At 43.8% G+C, this 20432-nt stretch overlaps 1 long non-coding RNA gene across 1 annotated transcript; it reads left to right on the top strand.

Annotated features, from left to right (window-relative positions):
* Positions 1–4409: 4409 nt before the first annotated feature.
* On the top strand, positions 4410–20276 carry LOC129180142 (uncharacterized). Its single transcript, XR_008570099.1, has 4 exons — positions 4410–4537; positions 8266–8345; positions 8452–8562; positions 20171–20276. It is a non-coding gene; the product is annotated as an uncharacterized LOC129180142 (long non-coding RNA).
* Positions 20277–20432: the final 156 nt, after the last annotated feature.

Raw genomic sequence — 20432 nt, 5'->3', positions numbered from 1 at the left:
TCACAGCTGTTTTAGGCAATGCTTGTTAAGACGGAGTATTAAAATGATCGGAAAAATCATGTAATATTACAAGAAAAAATGTGGTAAATATTGGAGAATAATAATTTTGGTAATATTGCGTGTCGCACGTGTCAGCGGGAAAATAGAGCATAGTTCTTCAGGAAGGAAGGAAACTTTTATTTATAAGGTGGCAGCAAAACACAGCATCATCTCACTTCCGCCTGCCTTACCCCGCACGCTCCACATAAGTCCCTCTTTTAACAGCTACCAACTTTATTCTCATAAATTTATGACTTTAATTCTCATAATGTTATAAGTTTTTTGAAAAGAAGTCATAAATTTACGACTTCCATTCCATCCATCCATTCCATTTTCCTCCGCTTATCCGGGTCCGGGTCGCGGGGGCAGCAGTCTCAGTAGGGAAGCCCAGACTTCCCCACTGAAATTTACGACTTTTATTGTCAAAATCTCAGATTTTTTTTCCCAATGTGGCCCTAGTACTCGTAATTAAGTGTAGTACCGCCAGATTATGGAGAAACTAAATGTATAATAAAAATAAATACATAAAAAAATCATAAATATTACTTTATCACAGTTTTGTTGACAGCACAATCTCTTAAACGAGTTATTGTACCAATTAAAACATTATATTTGTCTTTACCTACACATTTCTTTGAAAATGTCAACACGGAGGGACATTCTGTACATGGACCACCCCCTTCAATTAGCACCTAATGGTTCGGTCCACTTCAAGCCGGTGTAGCTATGATACCGTAGCCAGCTGGTGCAAAGTGAGGTTGCAAAACGCCAGTTGTTGCTCCCCAAAACAACGAGACAAGAATCCAAATGAAAATAAATGAAGGGAGAGATGGAAGGAGGACATTATGTCACCATTTTGTTATCAAACAAAGGTGGGTGTCATATGAGAGAGCTAAGCTAACATATTAGCATAATGTCCACAGTAGAATGCACTGTGTAAATGTCACTGATGCTAAATGTCACTGATGTGTAAACACCTCAGCTACAGCCAGTTGTCCCTTACCTTCTAAAAGCAGGACCAGTACTAGTACCAGTAGACCTCCCCATTGACCTCCTCAACTTAATGAACCGTCTCCAGAAGAATGGTAGCTGCATTGTGATGAATGTCAGCATGGTTGCATCATGGCTTTTTCAAGTGATTTCATGCCAGAGGCGTTTCCCATAGGATACACTGGAAATAGAAAAGATCTATTCCTTCAGAAAACTCACAACATTTCTTCAAACTGGGAATGCAGCAGATTCCTAAAAAGAGACCTCCTGTCATATAGAGAATGTTTGACTCGCGTTTTTGCTGTAGGTCCTTGAAATCAGCAGAATTCTCCTTTCATTTGGAGGATCTTTGACTTGACTCTTTGGGGCAGTTTCTTAAAAATAGCAGAGTTTGCCTGTCATTTGGAGGTTTATTGACTTGCATTTTTGCAGTAGGTCCTGAAAAACATCTCTTAGATCTCCGACTAGTGGTTTTGCAGTCAGGCCTTAAAAGGAGGATCTTTGAATTGACTTTTGACGGTATGTCCTTGGAAACATCAGTTCTCCTGTCAGTTGGAGGATCTTTGACCTGTATTTTGCAGTAAGTCTTAAAAACATGGATTAGAAGATCTCTGACTAGCCTTAAAAGGTGGATCTTTGACTTGCCTTTTTGTAGTAGATCCTTAAAAACAGCAGAGATCTTTGCCTAGCGTTTAGCAGCAGATTTGAAAAACAGCAAACAGCTTCTGTTCTAATACATGACTTTATGACCTTATTTATTATTTCTTATGTATAAAAATAAGAATATCGGAATAGTGAAGGGAGAAGTCGGGCCCTTAGTGGTCCTTAGTTTTCTGGGCACGTGGCCCCCAGAAGAATTTGGTTGCATAGCCGTGCTTGAAGGCAATATGAAGTCATATTGTGGATGTTGTTATTGGCTCCCCGAGGTTTTTACACCATTGACGTTGCAGAGGCCTTTAGAATCGCGCCAGACAACAACACCGAGGAGCTAATGGCACTTTTGACCTTTCGGACGGTGTAAAAAGCGACGTGGTTGTCGTGTCGATGGGCCTCATTGTGAAGGAAGGCGGCGACGTGCATGTCACAAATACACAATTACAAACAAGGCAACCTTTAACGCGAGCCATCAGCGACGAGGCTGCTCCAGTGGGCTGTAATGAAGAAGGAAGTGCTTGATAATGACATTAGCCGGTTGAGATCTCAGGAATAATTTGCCTTGTTGTTGTCTTTCCCCAAAGAAAACATATTTATAGACCATTATCAACACATCCACCGTTAACGACTATTGCCACATAAAAAAGAGTTTCTGCCTGCACGTAATGTTGCTGAACAACTTTTTTTGTAAAGAAATTGCCGCGATCAATGGCACCATTGGGTCGGACCTCTGACTGTGACTTCCGAGTCCCATGAAAGCCATTACTGGTAAATTTGGGAAAGCTATCTCAGCATCTAATCTGCTCGACCCTCAATCAGCAGCCTCACAGGGCCTGTAGTGTACAGTGCGGGGCAGCGGGGCTGCCTTCAAAGTCTCAGGACGATAATTTTAAAGACGTTTAAAGGGGACCTATGCTACATTTCCAACTTGTCAGACTTCTGTATATGTTTAAAAGCTGCACTCTTGTTCTACATGATGTGGAAGTGCCATATCCTGAGTTGTCCATCCATCAACCCATCCATGTTCTTCCGCTTCCGTCTGGGTCACGTGTCAGCAGTCTCAATAGAGACTTCAAGGTCTCTGGCCAGCTCTTCCAGCTCCACCGAGGGGCCACCGAGGCCAGTTTCCATGCCAGCTGCAAGACATAATCCCTCCAGCGTAGGGCTACCCCGGGGCCTCTTACCAGCTGGACGTGCGCGGAACTAGGCATGGGCCGGTGAGCGATTTCAAGGTATACCAGGGGATGAAAAAGTCACAGTTTCAAAACCACTAAAATTTTGATGAGAGAAAGTGGAGGTCCAGCGCTGCCACGATGTAGAAATACTTTGTCATTTACAACATCCTGTGTTATTCCTCACAGTGGAAACTGGGCTTCCATGTGTTGAAACTACAGGCGTGTGCTTTGTTGTCTTATGTCGGGCATATAGGGCCCTATCAAATCTGTTTTTTTGCCCCAAATTCCTTATTTGCCATCATTTTTTAGAATTAGATTTTTTTACATTTTATACTTGGTTGCACGGTGGCCTAGTGGTTAGCATGTTGGCCAGAAAGTCCGGAGATGAGGAAGATCTGGGTTCGGATCTCTGTTGGTCATCTCTGTGTGGACTTTGCATGTTCTCCTCGTGCGTGCGTGGGTTTTCTCCGGGTACTTTGGCTTCCTCCCACATTGCAAACATGCATGTTTGGCTAATGGGCGACTCTAAGTTGTCCATAGCTGTGTTCTGTGTGTGCTGAGAATGTCCGCTGACGATTAAGACGAGCTTGGTGCAAGAATAAACGTGCTTCTCATCTTTTTTTAAGTCAGAGCCTGCATATTACGTTGGCTTGTCATCACAGCTCGCGGATGGTCACTTGTCGGCAACGTCACAACCCAGCTTTTTGAGATTTTCCCACTCAAAAAATACAGTTTCAGGGCACCCAGAACGCCGTTTCCGTGTGGATGAGAGGTGGAAATAATAAAAATACTTTGCCCTTTTGACCTGAAAATGTTACCATGTTGATAGCCCCTTACTCTGTATGCAACTTGAGATTTCTGGAGTATTTTATTGAGAAAAAAAATTGCTATACTGGCCCTTACTATATGTATATCACGCCCTTACTATGTTATACTAGACACTGGCTACTGAGCCCTCAGAGCCCAGCCAACGTGCCATGACTGAGATGGACGTGCCATAGCTGAGATTGTGTGAAAAGAAGGTTCTCCTCTCATTCTGTGTGGAAGTGGTAAGTTTTTGGCTTCCTTGTCCTTCATTGTCTCCCACTCCATTTGAAACACTTTCTTGTGTTTTGTCCATGCAGTGATCGCATAGCCTGCTCAATGTGTGTGTAAACATTTCATGTCTACAAGGCTGTAATAATGTTAAAATCCATATTTAGAAGTCATAAACAGCTTTTCTATGCTCTAGGTACAACAATATTCAGTTTTTTACTTGTCGCAGTTGGGTCTGGAAGAAATTAACTGCGATAAACGAGGGAAGATTGTAAATACACTGTAGTTCCAGGTAGCAGAGAGTGAACGATCCATCACGAATGTCAGTAGGGGCTCTGGACCAGGGACTTCTTCTCATGTGGAAAAAAGCCTGTGATTTCCCTCACGCCACCCACTGCTTGTTTGACTCTCACACATCACATCCTTGAGATTCTTTTCAAAAAGAGCAAACAGAAACAAAGTGTGCCTTGTTTTTTTTCCCCTGAAGGCCTTGATTCTGCAAAACAAGTGGATCAGTTTGACACTTTCAGCGGTGCTCGTCCTCCTGGCTTCGAGCGCCAACAAAGAGTGGGCGTTTCCTCCTTCAAGTTCAAGATCCAGCATGAAATTGTCCTGCAGTCTCTCCGCCTCACATCGGTCCTAAGGTCTTTGCACATTTCCTCTTTCACCCTGCAGAAAGAGCCACGAGAAGACTGATATGATGTTTGGGATGACATGAAAAGGAAGGCTTCCTTCACATTCCTGTTAGTATTCTTGAAGCCTTATCACCTCCTTCCCTGCGCTGCCCACCTCATTTCCAGTCCAGTAAAATGAGAAACGCATCACTGACATCAGAAATCATTTCTCATGCTACTTTTGGAAGTCAGTCATAGCTGTTTTTAAGGAAATCTAATACATTTTTGAGAGCAAAAGTAATTTCTCATTGTGTTTAAGGTTAGGAAAGAACAAAACAACAAAAAGACAAAAGTGCAAAACAGCTCCATTTTAAAGAGACTCTACAAAGGAGGAGGTCATCAGGCTATGTCCACACGAATATGGAATTTTTTGGCCTCTTTTGGAAAGTTCTGGCCAGGGTGAAGATTTTGGACAACTTTGGCTTCAGCGTATGTGTGTGGACGGCGAAGACGGAGCTTTTGGCTTGTTGCCGACGAATGACGTAACAATTTTGTGCTGTCATTTCCACGCTAGACGTGAAGAAGTACAGTGGTGCCTCGGTTTATGTCATTAATCTGTTCCAGAAGGTCCGACTCAAACTAAAATACTTTAAGACTTTAAAAAAAGCAAATCCCATAGAAAATAATGTAAATCCAATTTATCTGTTCGACACCCAAAAATATTAACACAAAACACATTTTATAGCTAATTTTAGTTTTACATGCAGAAAATGATGCAAATGTAATTACAAATGACAAATGAATGGACAACTGGTAGTGACGTCGTGAAAGTGCGCCAGCAAGGATGCCTGCTGCTGCTGTTTTGCTATCTAATGTGGCAATGATGCTCCTGCCAACGATGGCGATTTGCGAGAAGACCCGATGGGACCTGTAGCTGGTGGAACAAGCTAGCAGCTAGACAGCGCGCCTGCTACTATTTACATCCATTCTCGTCATCAGCCATGGCAAGCTACGGAGCATGTGCAACAATCCATTCGCCGGCAGCCCAGGCTATCCCGTTGTTTATAAGACACTCTGTCTACCGATTGCTTCTCTTGCGTCTCCACAATCCATTCGTGTAAAGATTTATGGCTGTTTCTTGTCAATACAGGAGGCTGCTACACGGCGTAGCTGAATCATTCGCTTGTCAAACAGGGTGCCGGTCGTGTTGGTTTATTATTCACAACCCTACCAACAACCTCCAACAAGGTTTTATGGTTTTCTATCCATGCTGTGAGCATGCAGTTACGTTTTGCTAGTGGCCTGAGGCTATGAGCTAGCTGGTGTAGTGTGGCGAGGTGTCACTACGCCAGTACTGTAGTTCTTGGGCGTAACAGTCTTAATAATAATAATAACAATGTCGCTGTAGCTTGGTTAAAAATGTGCAGGTCACATTATGTAAACGAAGCGTTGTTGGCGCTTTTTTAAGGTTTTTTTAGAGGCCTTTACAGTCGACTTAACTGCCTCGTGCTAGCTGTTTTTCTCTCTTTAGAAGGCAGAGAAAAGAGAAAGACGTGTGCTCATGTCTCACGTAAGGATGGTGGATGATGGGTTTTCCTGTAAGGAATGACGTGTCTTCTCCTCAGCCATTTTGAACACATTTATTCACTTCTAGACATCCTGCCACCGTGCAGAAATACGGGTGGGCACGTAATTAAAATGTTGCCATGGCGACACTTTGCTTGAAATGAATGCGAAGGGCGGTTAATGAATGAATAAATAGTGACACGAGAAGAGACACACCTGTTTGCGACACATTGCAGTGCAGCACGTGGAGGAATGGTTGTCATCTCAAATATGGGACGTGATTGTTATTTTATAGGGGAAGGACGCCTAGATCTATTTTGTTTAATAGCAATGCAAAGTCGGTAGCAAAGGTCTACTTAGGATTCCTGAATCTGCCAACAAAAATGTAGTTTAGGCCGAGGTGGACGCACGCACGCATGAGGTCGTGTGCGTCGTAGAAAGCCATGAAAGTGTTGTAAGTCTTAACGCTGAGCAATACAGCGGGGGCTAAGCGGGGGCTTTGCAACAGTGATCCGCATGTGGTTGTGTGGCTTTATGAGAGGGCAGATGGCATCACTCAGGCAGGAAGTGATTGACATAATGACACGGCCGACCACGAATACATGTGTGTGTGCACGCACTCAATCAGCATGTGTGTGTGCCTGCACATAACCATACGTCCTTGTTTACGTCCAGGCTTTTGCATTTTTATGATAGTTTGCCTGTCAAATTTAAATAAAATGTACTTGATTGAGTATAGTGAAAATGAATCAATTAATAGTGCTTATAATGTGGTCACAGAATCTCTCTCTGAATGTTCTGCACTCCTGCTTTAATGCTATAATGCTGTTTGGTAAACTTACAATGGTGTGAAAAAGTGTTTACCCCCTTCCTGATTTCTTATTTCTGTGCATGTTTGCCACAATTAAATGTTTCAGATCATCAAAGAAATGTAAGTATTAGTCAATGACAACACAACTCAACACACAATGAAACAAAGCTACATGGCCCTGTGTGAAAAAGTGATTGCTTCCCCCTGTTAAAACGTAACTTAACTGAGATGAATTGAGATCTATCAGTGTGGAAAAGGTTTTAAAGCCATTTCTAAAGCTTTGGGACTCCAGCCAACCACAGTGAGAGCCATTAACCACAAATAGCCAAAACATGGAACAGTGGTGAACCTTCCCAGGAGTGGCCGGCCAACCAAAATGACCCCAAGAGCACAGCGACGACTCATCCTAAAAGTCACAAAAGACCCCACAACAACATCCAAAGAACTGCAAGCCTCACTTGCCTCAGTTAAGGTCAGTGTTCATGACTCCACCATAAGAAAGACACTGGGCAAAAACGGCCTGCATGGCAGAGTTCCAAGACCAAAACCACTGCTGAACAAAAACAACATTAAGGCTCGTCTCAGTTTTGCCAGAAAACATCTTGATGACCCCCAAGACCTTTGGGAAAATACTCAAAAGTTTAACCTTTTGGAAGGTGTATTCCCATTACATCTAACATAAAAGTAACGCCGCATTTCAGAAAAAGAACATCATAGCAACAGTAAAATATGGTGGTGGTAGTGTGATGGTCTGGGGCTGTTTTGCAGCTTCAGGACCTGGAAGACTCGCTGTGATAAATGGAAGCATGAATTGTGCTGAAGGAGAATGTCCAACCATCTGTTGGTGACCTCAAGCTGAAAGCAACTTGGGTTCTGCAGCAGGACAATGATCCAAAACACACCAGCAAGTCCACCTCTGAATGGATGAAGACTTTGGAGTGGTCTAGTCCAAGTCCTGACCTGAATCCTATTGAGATGCTGTGGCATGACCTTCAAAAGGAAAAGCCTCCAATGTGGCTGAATGACAACAATTCTGCTAAATTCCTCCTCAGCTCTGGAAGAGACTCATTGCAAGGTGATTGCAGTTGTTGCTACTAAGGGGGGCCCAACCAGTTATTAGGTTTAGGGGGCAATCACTCTTTCATACACGGCCATATACTGTAGCTGTGGATGTCTTTTCTCCCTTAATAATAAAAAGTTTCATTTAAAAGCTAAGCAGTTTTATGATCTCTGACTGACACTTAAGTGAACCCAACTGTGACCTTAAAATTGAGGCATGTACCAAACCGTGCTTATAGGACATCGTTTCATGTTCCAAATAACCATATGACAGGTATCATGACGAGGAGGGTCTCACTTTTGTGCCCCTCTTAATACGCAGGATGACAAAAGACCACATCACCCCGCCGCTTCCCGTGCGTGAGGTCGCCGAGTGAGGCATCGCCACCAACACTTGTTAAGGTTGAGCCGGGAATAGAAGAAAATAATTGCCTTCATTTATCATAACGACTATAATAGATACAGTCACCGAGTACTCCCCGCATGTGTTTTTGCTCTTATCTTTCAGATGACGCACACACATTAAGGGCACGGGGCCGGCACACAGAACTAAATTCCAGTTAGTTCAAAAAGTGCTGCTGCTCGAACACGGCCGCCCACTGTGATCCTGGCAACTCAGGTTCGATGTTGAGACTCTGATTTCATGTCTTGCTGGGTGTTTACCTTGTACAAAATGTACGGGAGCCTTTTCGTCTACACAAAAGTGGACAGACAGCATGCCAAAATTATCTTAGAGAATGGTGTGGTTGCGTGTCTGCGTGTCTCTCCTGCACGTCTCAGTTCGTTCAACATGTAAATAAGAGAGGAGCCTTGCATTTTCCTAGCGTCACTATAAGAAACGTTGTCGATATGATTAGTTTGACAGGCTGGCAACAGTTTAAAACACGTTTGTGGCAGCTACGGAACTGAAGTGATACAGCAACAAGCCGATCGTTAGCTTTGTGTCGTTGGTGGATCTTAAGGAGGTTCTAAGCAGAGCTTCAAAATGCAAAAAGAAGAAATGGGAGTCATACAAAAAAGCAATTTATTGCAACAAAGCATTCAAGTGATGTAGGCTGTTCGTCAGCTGATCAAAAGCTTAAAAGCACAGCCTATAAAAGGCAAACTGTTAGCAAAAATGTGATTTTCAGGTATTCACGCTCATGATCTCTTGATGACACAGGCTCTCTGAACGCGGTGGGATTGTTGAGCTGCATAAGCAAGGCCTCTCGCAGCGCACCATTGCTGCTGAGGTTGGATGCAGTAAGACTGTCATTTCAAACTTCTTCAAACCTCCTGAGGCTCGTGGAACAAAGAAGTCAAGTGGTAGACCCAAGAAATGTCACCAGTGTGACCAAGGGTTTTAAGAAGAAAAAAGCTCTTCAAAGGCCTCGTCTCCTTCAAGGTTTGGAATTTGAAGGAGAGCACCAAACGTTGGGACATTGAAGGGTAGAAGAAAGTTTTATTCTCCCTTGACGATCCTGATGGCTTCCCAACTTTACTGGCATGACAAGGAGATCCCACCGGAGATGTTTTCCATCATCATGATCCTTCAGTGGAACAATGGTGCTTGAGGTTGCGCAGGGGCGTCAAACGACAGCCGGCTATGTGGAGATGTTGCATGGGGCATCCCTCATGACTGAACGCCGTCGTCTGTGTGGTAATGACTGGCTTTTTCAACAGGAAAATGCTGCACTTCACAAAGAGGAATAAGCTCACACTTTTGGACCAGACAGTGGATGCCCTCTGTGAAGCCATCTTCATTACCTGCAAAATTGTGCAGCTATACCTACTGTATTGCACTTTAATGCTTGTTTACAATAAATTGCTTACTCAATTAATTAGTACTTGAGATCCAACAGTGCAAAAATGTACATTGTATATTGTAAGTATATTGCACAACACAGCAGGAACAGAACCAATGTTGTAACAGCGTTAAGGAGCAAAGGCGGTTAAATGAATAGAAACATTATTTGGAGCATTTGCAGTTTAGGTCACTTGAAACTTAATACACAAGCTATTGGATCATGGCAGGGACACAAGAGACAGCCATTGCTTTAACCATTAGCAAGCTAGCGAGCTAACTAGTTGGCTTGCAGTTTATTTACTGGCAAAAAACAGTAAATAAGCCAAAAACGTACCACTTCCACACAAAATTGGAGGAGAACTTCTTCTCACGCTATCATGTTGGCCATGCCATGGCTGACTCCATGCTGTATGACGGTAATCTAATGTCATGTCTCAATAATGGAACATTAGTGGTCAGAATAGTACGTATACCTTTTGTCTTTCAGTATTTTTTGACTAATAATACGCCATAGTCAACCATGAAACAGCCATTAATACATATTTGAAAAAACGCATAGAGCGAGGAAACTCATTTTTTTCACTGTGAAGTGTGCTCAAACAGGAGGCTTCAACAACGCAAGAGGGTGTTTGGAGCTCTGATTTCTCCTTGGCACTCGCACTAGCCACGACTCCCACTATAGGCAAAGGCTGGGCTGCGCTCTGTTTGTTTATCGAGTAGACATAGCGCACCTATACCAGCAAAGCAGTTACACTTCCTGTCCCTCGCTTCACGTGTACCGTGTGGGAACTAAAAAAATGTGGTTCCATATACATCGCATGTCTGCACTTGCACCATTGAACATGTCCGAATACGAGTAGGAAGAAGCAGATCTTATTTAATCCAACCCCTTCTCAGCAGTTTCTGATAGTTTGATGTTAAAAGGATAACGAATGTCTGAGACTAAAGTGTTACGCCCCGACTGGGGAAACACCAGGGCTTAACATAATGTTGAAGAGGTCCCAACTCCTTCAAGCCCCAAGTACCACCAGTTCCACTCGTCAGGCTGTACCAGGAATTGATTTTACAAAATGAAGAAAAGAAAACAGCAGATCTCTAACATAAAGTGTCCATTTGTTCAAAGTCCAACACATCCAAGGTGTGGCAAGTTGGGAGGAGAGCGAGATGGGAGGTGCTCTTCCTCTTGCCTCTCTTGTAGGAGGCGGTTCCCCTCCTGCATTCAATCCGGGGAGCCAGGGTCCTCCAAGAAAAGAAAAAACTCAGCTGCAATATTTTTGGGCAATCAGGCCCAAAAACACACAACAAAATTCTTACGCCCCAAGGTTGTAACACCCTCCAACCCAAAATTGAACATCCCCCGCCAAGGATAGGGTATCTGCCAATATATTCTCAGCTGCCTTCTTGTGCAGTATCTGCAGGCTCAAATCCTGCACAAGAAGGGACCACTGCATAAGCCGGCGACTGTGGTTCCACATCCGGTGCAAAAAAAAAAGGTTGTGGTTGTGGTGAAAACCTGCACATGGGACCTGAGATAAACTTTGAAGTTTTGTAGTGATATTAATAGGGCGAGGGCGTCTTTTTTGATGGTACTGTAGTTAAATTGGGATTTATAGAATTTTCTTGAGAAGTAGCAGATAGGATGATCTGTGCCCTGTTCATCTTCTTGTAGGAGGACGGACCCGGCGCCTCTAATTTGAACATTCGTGCGAAGTCAGGTGCAGCGAGAACTGGAGCACTACACGATATCAGTTTGGCAACTTTAAAGAAATTTTGGCACTCGGAGGTCCAAATGAATGATGTTTTTGGGATTACCAGGCTTGTAAATGGTGCAACCACGTCAGCAGAATCTTTGGTAGTAGCCATACATTCCCCGGAATAAGCGCAACGATTTTCTCATCTGGGATACCGGAAAGTCTCACTGCTTGAATGTTTGCGTCAACGGGATGCACCTGTCCCTGCCCTGCTTGTTTACCCAAATATGTTACTGTACCTTTTCCAAACATTTAGCCAGGTTCACTGTGAGAGAAGTATTACGGATATGTTCACCAATTTTAGCAGTGCTAGATTTTCCGCTACTCCAAACTAGAAAATCCTTGCGCAGATTCCAGGCTCGTAACAAAAATTGTTTGCATATAGTTTATTCCGTGTTAAATTAATAAAATGACAAACACTACCTTAAATGGTAAAACTACAGGAGTAATTAATACTCCATAAGAATCTGGTCGTGAGCTGTGGCTTTTTTCTTACCAATTAAATTTGAAAATGGACTCAGCCTGTGAGGAAATGAAGCCGCCTGATAAACATGCAAGCCTTCACATAGGGTGTTAATGACATGAGAACATATCCATCCTCATTACGCAAATGCATATTACCTGAGAATGCCTCAATGCAACAAGCCTGCAAGATTATTATGTGCACTGATACAGTGCCCTTCAAAAGTATTGGAACAGTGAGGTCATTTTTTTGGTTTTCTTCTTTTTTCATAAATTTTTGCTATGGACTGAAAACATTTGGGTTTGACACCAGATGAAGCGCAGAGCAACATTTCAGCTTTTATTTCCTGGTATTTACATCCGGATCGGAAGATAGTATCTTTTATTTGAACACACCCATTTTTCATTTGAACAAAAGAACTGGAACATGTGACTGACAGGTGTGTTTTTACATTTACATGAATCATTCAACAATAAGTACTTTCACTTTCAGATTGGGTAGGATATGAGAGAAACTTTATGAGAGTCCAAAATGACAGTTAGCGATGTCAGCAACATCCTGCAGAAAGCAGAAGTGAAAGTATCATTATGTACTGTTCAAAAGTACAATGGCTGATTCAAGAGATGCATCCATCCATCTATCTAACCACCTTCTTCCACTTATCCGATATCGGGTCGCGGGGCAGCAGCCTAAGCAGGGAAGCCCATGCATAATGCATAGTCTCTTCAATGTGTCCTGGGTCTTCCCCGAGGCATCCTACCGGTCGGACGTGCCCCGAACACCACCCCAAAGAGGCATCCTGACCAGATTGGCTCCTCTCAATGCGGAGGAGCAGCAAGTTTCTCCCGGATAACAGTGCTTTTCACTTTATCTCTAAGCCTGCAGTCTCCCTGCGGAGAAAACTCATTTTGGCCGCTGGTACCCACAATCTTGTCCTTTTGGTCACTACCCAAAGCTCATGACCACAGGTTAGGGTAGGAACGTAGATGGACGGGTAAATTTAGAGCTTTGCCTTTTGGTTCAGCTCCCTCTTGATCACAACGGGCCGATGCAGAGTCCGCATCACTGCATATGCCGCACCAATCCGCCTGTCCATCTCACATTCCATCCGTCCCTCACTCATGTACAAGAACCCGAGGTACCTACACTCCTCCATTTGTGGCAACTTGAGAGGACAGGTTCCAGAGCCCTTGCCGTGCGTTGAGGTGCGTTGAGTCCGATGATGTCTAGCCGTTACCTCACGTACCAGTTCAGGCTCTTTCCCATCAGGTACAGAGAGCTTCTGCAGCCGAGGACCAGCTCATCAAGTTACCTGCATTTGGCTGCCACCCAACTCTCCCTTCACCCGACATCTTCAGCCTCTTCTATGAGTGGTGGGCTCATTGGAAGGGGGACAAATGTTGCCCCTCTGGGCTGTGCCCGGCCAGGCCCGTTGAGTGCAGGCCACCACATGCTTGCCGCTCCAGAGGGGGGCCCCAGTGACCTACATCTGTGCAAGGGACACCTTGCTCCATATATGTTGCACGTCATAGGGGTCTATTTGGGCTACTGTTTGTCTGGTCCCTCACCTACAAGCTTTTTATGTGCCCTGAACACCAGCGCATGGAGGCGTCCGGGAAGTATCCTGACCAGATACCCGAGCCACCTCATCTGGCTCCACTCAAGGCGGAAGAGCAGCAGTTCTAATCCAAGATTCTCCTGGACGACATTGCTTCTCACCTTGTCTCTAAACCTGCAGCCACCCTACGGCGAAAACTCATTTCGGCCGCTGGTACCCGCCATCTTGTCCTTTCGATAACTACCCAAATCTCATGACCACAGGTGAGGGTAGGAACCTAGATTGACAGGTAAATCAAGAGCTTTGCCTTTCGGCTCAGCTCCCTCTTCACAATAACAGACTGATGAGCTAGCGATATATGTTGCTTGTCAGGCATCTGTTTGAGCTACCCTTTGTCTGGTCCCTCACCTAGAAACTGTTTGTCTACCAGGGACATAAAAGCCCCTGGCAACTTAGCTCTTAGGATTATCGGGAAAGGAAAACTCCTCCACTAAGATAAGGTGTTAGCTCAGAGAGGACACACCATTTATTAGCAAGACGAATAGGAAGGCCAGGTTGGCATTTTGTCAAAAAGTACAGAGATGAGCCTCTAATATAGTGAGACAAATGTTTTATGGACTGTCGCCATCGTAAGACCCTTTAACTGTAGGGGCAATTGTGTAAGAACAACTCAACTACTGTGATGAGCAGGGGTGTAACAGTACATGTATTCGTAACGGGAGTACGGTACACATTAACTGATGGGCAGGAAGTGTAACTGCCTCCTATTATGGTCACGCTGTGTCTACTCGGTAAACAAAAACTCTGCAGCCATGACTTTAAAAACGACAACTTGCCAAAACGCTTAAAAGTATACTGTAGGTCTTATGTTAAACACACACATCATTTTCAATTCTTTATTGACACAAAATAGGCTGTTTCTGTATCAAAACGGGCTATTTATAACAAAAACAAAGACATTCTATGTATAAATGTATGCTCGCCCCCACCATGTAGTCAGAATGCTACAGTCTTGATCACATAATACTGTATTTTCATATGATTGGGCAGCGTGATTGGTAGTCGAATGAGACTCCTCCAAATTGACTCATCGAATAGTTGACTATTCTAAGACACTCCTAAGATGAGGAAAAAGATTTCAAGTTGTGTTGAACCTCAAGGGTTTTTCTGTTTTGACCTCCTCCTTGTGGTATTGACTTGTCACCTGACGAGGTTAGTAGGACTTGTTGAGGTTCTAAAGGGTCCCTGACCTGATTCATCAACTTTGCTTGAATATGTAATACTGTATATTGTTATATTGTCATCATGTTCTACTTTGTTTTTTTGTTTTTAAGCAAACGGTACATTCGCAAAAATGACATTTTCGTTGATGACGGCAGCCATGATGAGCTAGCACTCGCTGTTCAGCCTCATTTCTGGAAAATGACGCCATCGGAGTACGATCACTCAGCTACACAAACATGGAGGTGTACGAGGTGGAAGTTCATTGATTATAGCGGAGATTTGAGCGATGCGTCAATAGTTTTCAAAGAGTAAGAAACATTTGGAGACGAAATAGAGAACTTGCAGAACATGGACTTAAGCCCTAAGACATGGAAATGAAAATTGGTCGCCTTCAGAACACAGAATGGAAAGTGTAAATGACTGGAGTTGCCTATCCTTCAATTATTGTTTTAAATCGGCTTCTTAATGAGTGTGAAGGGGTTGCCGCCCCCGCTCCCGCAGAAAACATACATATCACTGTGAACAGATGTTTATATAACATGTATAATTCTCTACAGCAGGGGTGCTCACGCGTTTTTAGCCTGCAATATGAAAATAAAGATCATTCCACATAAGTCCTAAATAGTTGTGTACTAGTGAGTGAGTACTGCTAATATGTCAGTCACATTAGCTACGTAACGTTCATGAGGGCACACAGTTCATGTATTACATCCTTTTAGCATTTGCTATCAAATATTAGCCATATACAAGAATGTAAAATGATGATGCAAAAGACAATGCAGCCCAAGTCAAGGCAACATATTGAAAAGGTTTCACCAATGGGCACATTTTTAATTTCATCATGAAATAATAGTTTAAGAAGCCAACGTGTAGAAAACACTGATTTCTGTAGTAGAGTTCATGATGCCAAGCAAAGCCAGTCAACAATACACTTTTTTCCGACTTAGCTAGCCGCTACAAGTGAACAGATAACTTTTGTTATACATATAGACATCTTACCGCAGAGTTAGTTCATCCATCATCACAATCATAAAGATGAAAGTTGCATCTTCGTGTGTAGCTTGAAACGCTGCGGGGGAGCGAGCGCAAATCAGGAAGGGAGCTTAATGTCAGCTAACTGATATCATATGACAACTACAAAGTGACGTTAACACGATCTACCCAAACTACCTTGGCGATCTACCGGTAGCTCGCCATCGATGTAATGGCCACCCCTGCTTTACAGCCTTGTCGCTATCAGTGTTAGTGTTAAGAACACGTTATGTAAAGGCCCTGTCACACCTTGACGATTTAGCTAGCGTATGCCAACGTATGAAAAATTTGGCCAATACGCTGGCGTACGTCGAATAAGTTATGGGTAAGTTTTTGTGCATGCACAAAACTTTTCAACGTATGTCAAAGCATGATTCATATGTCCCGCATACGCGGGCAATAAGTTATGCGATTGTTGACGCCCGTTCACACACGTTATTTGTAAGTTACGCACAAGTTGTAATATGTCAACATACCTTGAGACAAAACTGTGTCTTCTTGGCTTTCTTCTTGGATAGGGTTGGCTCAGAGGAGATGGAGATAAAGTACAGATAAAGTACATTATGCGATGCCTTGAAGGATATTTATACTGCTACATGCTCGACCAGTAGAGGGCACTGTGGCACTGGGAATGAACCTGCGTCATCTCCGTCAGAGTGAGAGTGGGAGGGGGAGGCTGTGGGTGGTGATGGATCCCTCTGCCCTGATACTTCTTGGCAGCGGTCTTCGAAATTTTCTTCGGCATGATGGTGATGTTGACACTGCGATGTCTCGTGAGGTGAGTCATCAAGTGGCAGACTTTTTATAGGCTACGGCACATCATTGTCGGCCATGCGCTGCCGTGCGGTTTGCATGGCGATGGGCATAAGTTGTGAACGCCGGCAACACGCTACACATTCGTTGGTATAAATTGTCTATAAGTTATAGAAACATTCTGTATAAGTTACTAATACGTCATGTATACGTCAAACTCGTTATGAATACGCTATGTATACGCCCAAAATTGAAAAAAACGTCAGCAGTTCAAGGTATGCCATCAAAATGATCACATCAGGCATGCGCTGGCTAAATCGTCAAGGTGTGACAGGGTCCTAAGCAAGACATGACTTACTCTGTTCTGCAGCAACTTTGACGCCGTTCTTCTTGTCCTTTTTTTCCTGTGTACCGCATCAGGAATAGCATCCTTTTTCAGAATGCATTTACAGTCGTCCCTCGCTACATCGCGATTCACCGGTTTGGTGGATTTTTGTGTGTGCAATTTTGCATGCTTTTTTTGGGGGGGGATGTCTGATATTGGCATTTTTGCCAACATCCGAAATGCCGATATTGTTTTTTTTTTTGTTTTTTTTTCAATCAGAAAATCAATCAGAAAATCAATTTCTGATTCCGATATGAACCAATACTGATACCGATATATGTAACATCTCATATCTCCTGTGGTGGAATTAACACGTATCTGTTGTGAAACTAATGGATACAGCATCAGCAATTTAGCTTCTTGGCAAACCAGCAAGCAAACTACCGCTTCTGCCTGCCGCTGTTTCAGCGTTTTTTTTACAGGCCACTACCCCATAGACATATCAAAGAATGATTTGTGCGCGGAGAAACAGTGTTTTCCACGTTGGCAAATTATGCTCTCAAAATGATGTTATGAAGGCCAAATCATGCAGTCTATGGGCCAAATACTGCTACATCTACTACATACACACCCCTACTTTTTTTTTTTTTACAGCATATGAACACGCATTGTGTTCTGCATCCTGATTGGCTAACGATTGGAACGTGGGTGTCCATCTGTCTCTTGTTTTCTGCACTTGCTTCTTAAAACTTTTGGAAAAGAAAACAAACTTACAGTATCGCTCAGATACTATGAACATCCAGCAGAAACACAACATTTTGGCACGACTGCTATTTGGATGTAAAATATACTGAACCAAGTCGACCATCTACCTTGAGAAAAGTACGAAATGAAGCTGAGCTGCGAGAGCTAGTTCGTCATGGGTGGCGCCATCATCTATAAATGACATTTTTGCGAATTTACTGTGAACAACGTAGAACATAATTACAAACAATACATTACATATTTCAGCAAAGTTGATGAATCATGTCAGGGACCCTTTAAATGTACACAATGAAAGTATAGTGATGTTCTTCCACTGTGTACTGCGGCAGGGACATTACTAATGACAGCGACTCCAGCAGCAATAAAACAGTTGAAAGAAAGTACTTAACCAGCTCTTTAAATTCTTCATACATCACAAAACAACACCAACATTTCACCGGAGTGACATTTAGCAGAAACATATATCATGCGCTTCCCAGAAATGTTTACTAGTGCGGTACACAAGCTCCAAAATAGTTCCATCGGTTTCAGGTGCAGTCGGGGCGGTGAGGTGCAGTCAGGTGCAGTGAGTGCTTTCAGCTACGTGCTCGTTTGACTGCATTTGTCATGGGCACCGCTGAGGACTACAAAAAGGCCAGATATGACCTGAGGAGGTCCATACGAGAGGCCAAAAGACAGTACAGACAGAAGCTGGAGGGCTACTATTCCACCTCAGACCCTCGGCGCATGTGGGCGGGGCTCCAGCACATCACAGACTATCGACAGCGGAGTAGCGTAGCCACGTCCAGCCAAACCACACTTCCAGATGAGCTGAATGAGTTCTATGCCCGCTTTGACACCCAAACTCCTGATGAGCAGAGAGGGTGGCTGAACTTGGGGAGCACACAGGACTCACCTCTCATGGTGACATCAGCTGATGTGCGCAGGGTTCTGAACAAAACAAACCCACGAAAAGCAGCAGGCCCAGACAACATCTCAGGACGTTCACTTCGGGTTTGCTCATCAGAGCTAGCTGATGTGCTTGCTGACATATTTAACCTGTCGCTTGCACAAGCATCTGTACCGACCTGCTTTAAGTCCACCACCATAGTGCCCGTACCCAAGAAGAGCAACGTGACCTGCTTGAATGACTATCGCCCTATAGCACTCACTCCTATTGTTATGAAGTGCTTTGAAAGAATAGTCATGACCCACATCAAAAAGAGCATCCCGGCCACTGTGTACCCTCTACAGTTTGCATATCGCCAGAACCGGTCCACGGATGATGCAGTCAACACTGCCATCCACACAGCCCTTTCTCACCTACAGGGCCAGGACACATATGTCAGAATGCTATTTATAGACTATAGCTCTGCTTTTAATACAGTCAGCCCCCACAAACTCACAAATAAGCTCCTCATACTTGGCCTGTCACCCTCCCTCTGTAACTGGGTGTTTAACTTTCTCACAGGCAGGCCCCAGTCAGTCAGAGTCCACAATCACACATCCAGCTCAAGAATTGTGAGCACTGGGACCCCACAGGGGTGTGTGCTGAGTCCGCTCCTCTACACGCTCTTCACCTACGATTGCGTGGCCTCCCACAACAACACCAGCATCATTACATTTGCGGATGACACTACAGTCATCAGACTGATCACTGGTGGTGTTGGAACATCATACAGAAGAGAGGTGGCGGACCTCATAGCTTGGTGTCGTGATAACAATCTCCTTCTCAATACAGATAAGACTAAAGAGATGATCATCGACCCAAGAACAAAGGAAAAGGAGCCGCATAGACCCCTGTTTATTGATGAGACTGAGGTGGAGAGGGTGAAAACCTTCAAGTTCCTTGGCACACACATCAGCGAGGACCTCACCTGGTCTCACAACACCCAACAAATTCTGAAGAAGTCCCAAAGGAGACTGTACTTCCTGAGAAGACTGAGGAAATTTGGCATGTCCACCACAATCCTGAGTTGCTTCTACAGACACTATGGAAAGTGTCCTTACCGCCTCCATCACTGTTTGGTACGGTAACTGTACAACACGTGATAGGAAGGCACTCCAGCGGGTGATCAAGACCTCACAGAACATTGTTGGGGCAGCCCTCCCCTCACTGCAAGACATTTATAAAACTAGAGTCCTACGAAGAACACACAACCTCATCAAGGACAGCACACATCCACAACACTCATTATTCACACTCCTACCGTCAGGCAGACGCTACAGGAGTTTGAAGTCCAGGACCACAAGGCTGGCAAACAGCTTTTACCCACAGGCCATCAGGCTTCTCAACGAAGCACTCGCACACGCCGCACGCAACACACACACACACTCATAGCACTTTATTTATTTATTTATTTATTTATTTGTATTATTTATCTGTATTAATGTCTCTTCTGTTGTTGTTGCTTAATTTATTGGTATTTATGTTTCTTATGTTCTTATTCATTTTCTTGTGTTTGTCCTTCTTTTCTTGGAAGAATGAACAGAATAAGAATTTCATTGCATAGCAGAACCACCAGTTTTACTGTGCATATGACAATAAAACTCTCGAATCTTGAATCTTGAATCTTGAATCTTCCAACTAGCAGCTGATGTTTTGCTTGGGGCGCCTGCGAGAGCAAGATGAAGATGAGTTTCACCTGCCAGCAAGACAATAATGACAGCAGACATCCAAACCAGCAGAAGAATGGCTGCATTAGGTGTGGAGCGGCCCAACCAGTTCCCAGACCTGTACGTAAGTCTTCCAAGGTAAGTCAAATCCAGTTTTAAAGGGGAGTCTTTTAAAATGATGGGGGGAGTGTCTTATTCATTGAATACCTGTCAAATTCAACTCCGTTTTTTTGAGGT

Source organism: Dunckerocampus dactyliophorus, chromosome 4, assembly GCF_027744805.1.
Source record: "Dunckerocampus dactyliophorus isolate RoL2022-P2 chromosome 4, RoL_Ddac_1.1, whole genome shotgun sequence".
NCBI classification, from domain to species: Eukaryota; Metazoa; Chordata; class Actinopteri; order Syngnathiformes; family Syngnathidae; genus Dunckerocampus; species Dunckerocampus dactyliophorus.
This window is presented reverse-complemented; position numbering and strand designations above follow the sequence as displayed.